We start from the raw sequence: 6,000 nt of genomic DNA, 5'->3' as shown, positions 1-6,000 counted from the left end.
CACTGTCTTGGGGTAGAGTTCTCTTGCTTGAGGGTACACTCGGGCACACTATTCCATCTAATTTCTCTTCGTCTTGTTTTGTTAAAGTTTTTATAGTTTATATAGGAAATATTTATTTTGATGTTGCTACTGTTGTTAAAATATTTTATTTTTTCTTGTTACCTTTCCTCACTGGGATATTTTCTCCATTGGAGCCCTTGGGCTTATATCATCCTGCTTTTTCAGCTAGGGTTGTAGCTTATCAAGTGATAATAATAATAATAATAATAATAATAATAATAATAATAATAATAATAATAATATGCTTAGAGTTATGAACTCCATTCACTGGTAGGTCTTCTCGGACAATTTAGACTATTTTCTTCAAGGTCTACAGAACACTCAAACTTATGCCCAAATATCCTTGTCTAATTCTCATCCAGGGGATTTAGAAAGGAATATAGAAGAACCATTCAATAAATAGATAGTATTAAGAATTTCAGAGCAATTTTAAAAACCACTCCGTACCTGTTCGTATCCCCTTAAATCATGAAACTATTTCGAAAGATTTCACATAAGCTACCCATTATCGATAGTTTTTTTTTAAATGTTCGAAGGTGGTTTATTTCTGCAAGCGCTTGCTGGCACAGGTACCAACTAACTGTCTCTTCACCACCTCGGCGCTTAAATAGATACAAACTTTAATTTTAAAGGCTGCTTATCTGGTTCTGTACAGCAGGGGAACCCCAGGGTTGCCAGTTTTGGTCTTTTTTAGTCCAAAAAAAATATCAAATTTGGCCTTTTTTGAAATTGGTAAGCCTTTAGCAATATCATAATAATGGTTGGCCTCACATGTTATACTTTTGGCCTTTTTTCTACTAATGGGTTGGCCTTACATGTTATACTTTTGGCCTTTTTTTCTACTTATGGGTTGGCCTTACATGTTATACTTTTGGCCTTTTTTTCTACTTATGGGTTGGCCTTGCATGTTATACTTTTGGCCTTTTTTCTACTAATGAGTTGGCCTTTTAAAGCTGCGTCTGATCAGAAGTTGGCTTTTTCTTATTAAGAAAACCTGGTAACGCTGGGGGAACCCACGGTCCAGATAGACCTTGGGGGAACCCTACTCTCTACAGTACAGTACCTCCACGGTCGTTTGATGATGTTCACTCGAGAACATTTAACATTTCACGATGCGTATTTTTCGCTTACGGTTTGATCATCATTGTCAAAACACTCGCTGAATAAGAAAGGTTTTCAGTTTCCTCTTGAACCCCCCCCCCCCCACATATCTTCAATTATTATTATTATTATTACTCGCTAAGCTACAACCCTAGTTGGAAAAGCAAGATGCTATAAGCCCCAACAGGGAAAATAGCCCAGCGAGGAAAGGAAACACGGAAAAATAAAATATTTTAAGAATAGTAACAACATTAAAATAAATATTTCCTATATAAACTATAACAACTTTAACAAAACAAGAAGAAGAGAAATTAGATGGAATAGTGTTCCCAAGTATACCCTCAGGCAAGAGAACTCTAACCCCAGACAGTGGAAGACCATGGTACAGACGCTATGGCACTACCCAAGACTAGAGAACAATGTTTTGATTTCGGAGTGTCCTCTTAGAAGAGCTGCTTACCATAGCTAAAGAGTCTCTTCTACCTTTACCAAGAGGAAAGCAGCCACTGAATAATTACAGTGCAGTAGCTAACCCCTTGGGTGAAGAAGAATTATATCAAATATATTTATGTTTCTGAATTAAGCAAATTTTCTCTAATCTCCAATCTATTTATATCTTTAAATCATGAGGGGTTGAGTTACAAGGGATCGAAGGTCGAAAACCTACCCTTCTGAATGTCTGGCCTTTTGTTTCTGAATTAAGCAAATTTTCTCTAATCTCCAATCTATTTATATCTTTAAATCATGAGGGGTTGAGTTACAAGGGATCGAAGGTCGAAAACCTACCCTTCTGAATGTCTGGCCTTTTGTTTCTGAATTAAGCAAATTTTCTCTAATCTCCAATCTATTTATATCTTTAAATCATGAGGGGTTGAGTTACAAGGGATCGAAGGTCGAAAACCTACCCTTCTGAATGTCTGGCCTCTTGTTTCTGAATTAAGCAAATTTTCTCTAATCTCCAATCTATTTATATCTTTAAATCATGAGGGGTTGAGTTACAAGGGATCGAAGGTCGAAAACCTACCCTTCTGAATGTCTGGCCTTTTGTTTCTGAATTAAGCAAATTTTCTCTAATCTCCAATCTATTTATATCTTTAAATCATGAGGGGTTGAGTTACAAGGGATCGAAGGTCGAAAACCTACCCTTCTGAATGTCTGGCCTTTTGTTTCTGAATTAAGCAAATTTTCTCTAATCTCCAATCTATTTATATCTTTAAATCATGAGGGGTTGAGTTACAAGGGATCGAAGGTCGAAAACCTACCCTTCTGAATGTCTGGCCTTTTGTTTCTGAATTAAGCAAATTTTCTCTAATCTCCAATCTATTTATATCTTTAAATCATGAGGGGTTGAGTTACAAGGGATCGAAGGTCGAAAACCTACCCTTCTGAATGTCTGGCCTTTTGTTTCTGAATTAAGCAAATTTTCTCTAATCTCCAATCTATTTATATCTTTAAATCATGAGGGGTTGAGTTACAAGGGATCGAAGGTCGAAAACCTACCCTTCTGAATGTCTGGCCTTTTGTTTCTGAATTAAGCAAATTTTCTCTAATCTCCAATCTATTTATATCTTTAAATCATGAAGGGATCGAGTTACACGGGATCGAAGGTCGAAAACATACCCTTCTGAATGTCTGGCCCAGTCCAGAGATAAGGAGGTCAAAGAGATAAGGAGGTCAAAGGTCAAATCAGGATAAGAAGATAGGAAGGACTAATCACTAGGAAACGTTAGGGGCGACCCACATTCAGTAGCCAGCTTTTTTTTTTTTTTTTTTTTTTTTTTTTTTTTTTTTTTTTTTTTTTTTAGTTCATTATCTACTCTTCTCTGGGCCCTGACGAATGGTATGCCCATATCTAATCTATCAATCTGTGAGGAAAATTAAGGTAGATAAGGGGGCAAAGGGTAAATACCATGGCCATAGATGTGGTTATCTATTTCTAAGTTGTTTTTTATCTTATGTTTAGTAGACGAAAATATTTTGTAAGGTTATTTCATATCCATTTCTTTTAATCAAAATTGTATATTTCGTCACGCGAATTATGTATTTTTTATGTTCTCTAAAATCATGTTTAAGTTGGTGTTAAACTTACTGAAAATAAATTGTTATATATAGTTTTTAGGTTGGGTTATACATAGAATTAAATATCTAATCCTTAGTAATCGTTATTATTATTATTATTATTATTATTATTATTATTATTATTATTATTATTATTATTATTATTATTATTATTATTATTATTATTATTATTATTAAGCTACAACCCTAGTTGGAAAAGCAAGATGCTAAAAACCCAGTGTCCCCAACGGGGAAAATAGCCCCGTGAGGAAAGGAAACAAGGAAAATTAAAATATTTCAATAACAGTAACAACACCGAAATAAATATTTCCTGTATAAACTATATAAACTTAAACAAAACAAGAGGAAGAGAAATTAGATTGAATAGTGTGCCCGATTGTACCCTCAAGCAAGAGAACTCTAACCAAGATATTGAAAGACCATGGTTCAGAGGCCATTTTCATCACTACACTGGCCATTGAGGATGGGTGATGGTGGGAGACTTTAGTCTGATCTCACAGCAAACCATCCTATTATTAGTGGCCCTGACTAGTACTGATTTGCAGATCAGTTGAAGAACCCTCGTGGAAAGTGCTATAGTAAGAGCATAGAATAAATCTGTATTAAATTTGGGATTTAAGTTGAAGAAATAAGTTGGGGGAAAAGGACCCTGAAAAAAAAAATCAAGGAAAGAATTATGGAAAAAATGAAGAAACTATTGAAGAGAAGAAGGGGTGAAAATATTAAGATTTATAAAAGGAAATGGCTCACAGCCTTATATCAGAAAAATGGACATGGGTAAGGCAACCCCTGTAATGAAGACAAGATTAAATATGCTCAATTTAAAAGCAAATTTCAGGGGAAAATATGAAGATAATTTGTGTGACCTTTGCAAAGATGAAGAAGATACTACCGAACATTAATTTTTATGCCCAAAATTAGGACAGCTAATGAAAGTCGATATAAGTTTATGTACGTTGCAAAATTCTGTCAGTGATCTGGTCGCATATATAAGTAGGGCAATGCACATGAAAGAAGAATTTGAAAAGTCCAAACTGACCACAATAGGTTGTCAAAACTGTTGATAGCAAGGTGTTATCCTATCTAATTTCAAGGTAAAATGGGATAAAAGTTAAGATTTAGAATTTAATCATTAGTTTAATTATGGTATGGGTAAAATAAGCTTAATTACAATTAGGCATTAGCTAAGAAGCTTTGCACCTATCCATAAAGCGATTATTTTAGGTCCAGTACGATGTACGATACATACCTTAGGTATATAAATATGTGTGTTTAATTAAACAATTATACTAAAATATTTTGAAATAAGTCAATCATGTAACTTCTTAATTATTATTTTGAAACTGTGTACGATAATTTTGGTTGAAAAACGACAATTTTAAGGCTCATGTACGATAATCCTGTCGAAATAATCTGGGAACCCTGAAGTAAACAATGAGGATTAAGCCATTAAGGAACCAAGAATCAGGCTGACAAGTCTATATATCTGTGTGATGGAGCTAGAAGACATAGTTTCGGACCTCCATGTTATGAAATTTCGGTAATGCATGTTAATTAAGGATTCATGGAGCTGTTTATGGAAAGATATGGATAGATAACCTACTAAAAATAAGGTTGGTAAAATCCTGTACGTATTCCGGTTTAACTTCATTGATTCCAAGTGAAATATTTTTAAGTTTTGGCTTATGATTTCTAGCTACAAGATGCAACAAATAGTCAGGTTTCATATTAAATAGGGGTAGTTTGTAGCGCTACGGCCAAGCATCCTAATTTGCTTGTTATCGCTCCGACTGTTATCTTGTATAGAATAAAAACGTTTGGAAATGGTCTACGGATCTTAAATATGTTGTGTAAGGGGGGTCCAGGGGTCGCAGCCCCCTGGGTAAGGACACGGCTTTTAGCATAGGTTAGGTGGGTTTTTTAAGTTAGCTTCTCCTGTCGTACTCGTAGCTAAGGAAACTGTTGTGTAAGGGGGGGGGGGGGCGAAGCTTCCTGGTCAAGGATATGGCTTTTAGCATAGGTTAGGTGGTTTTTTTAAGTTAGCTTCTCCCGCCAAAATCGTTTTTAGAACGACGGCCACAGTTCAGAATATTCCAGTTTTCTCCGAACTCGGTTTTAGAACGACGGCCACAGTCCACACCACTTAATAATATTCCCATTTTCTATGAATGAAAACGGATCCAATGTAGTACTGTCTGGCCAGTCAAAAGACCCCATAACTCTTTAGTGGTAGTATCTCAACAGGTGGCTGGTGCCCCGGTAAACCTATTACTTACAAAACCCAGATAGTACTGATTTTATCTCTTGTGCTGCATCTTTTTGACATTAAATTATATGCCTTTCCAAACCAAATCCAGTACTGTAACCTGATTAATATCAATAGTAATAAGACCAGTGTTAATATATGTACCAAAAGCTCGTACTTTGAGACAAAAAAGAGGAAGCAAACCATAGCTGAACATAGATGAGAATGCTAAGGTAGACTAAAAGAGTATCTCTCCCTGAAAGATTGGAAAATGATGAAATAAGAAGAATGGCAGGTTAGTAAAGATTACTGTACAGAGATAATAAGTGTCGCAACTGAGATGGTGTGATCACGTGTTGAGGATGGGTGGTGGGGAGGGAATGAGGAGGGCTTGGGGAGGGAACTTGTTAGGGGGAGAAGATCAAGAGGGAGCAAGAGAATTAGATGGTGAAATAAGGTGAAGGATGATATGGAGAGAATAGGTTTGGTGGAAGAGGGTGCATCTACGATCTATC

At 35.7% G+C, this 6,000-nt stretch overlaps 1 protein-coding gene across 2 annotated transcripts in view; it reads left to right on the top strand.

The window, feature by feature from the left end:
- Positions 1 to 6,000, top strand: part of LOC137650160 (uncharacterized) — a 72,052-nt gene that overhangs the window by 23,109 nt on the left and 42,943 nt on the right. The window contains exon 1 of one of the 2 annotated variants that reach the window (XM_068383319.1): positions 4,699 to 4,853. The exons of the other annotated variant lie outside the window; for it this stretch is intronic. The gene's annotated coding sequence lies outside the window, so the exon portion shown is untranslated. Of the gene's footprint in view, positions 1 to 4,698; positions 4,854 to 6,000 lie in introns of those variants that run through there. 2 annotated transcript variants of the gene reach the window in all.

This window comes from Palaemon carinicauda, chromosome 11, assembly GCF_036898095.1.
Source record: "Palaemon carinicauda isolate YSFRI2023 chromosome 11, ASM3689809v2, whole genome shotgun sequence".
NCBI lineage: Eukaryota > Metazoa > Arthropoda > Malacostraca > Decapoda > Palaemonidae > Palaemon > Palaemon carinicauda.
Note: the sequence above shows the minus strand (reverse complement) of the source record. Positions and strands in the feature narration are given on the sequence as shown.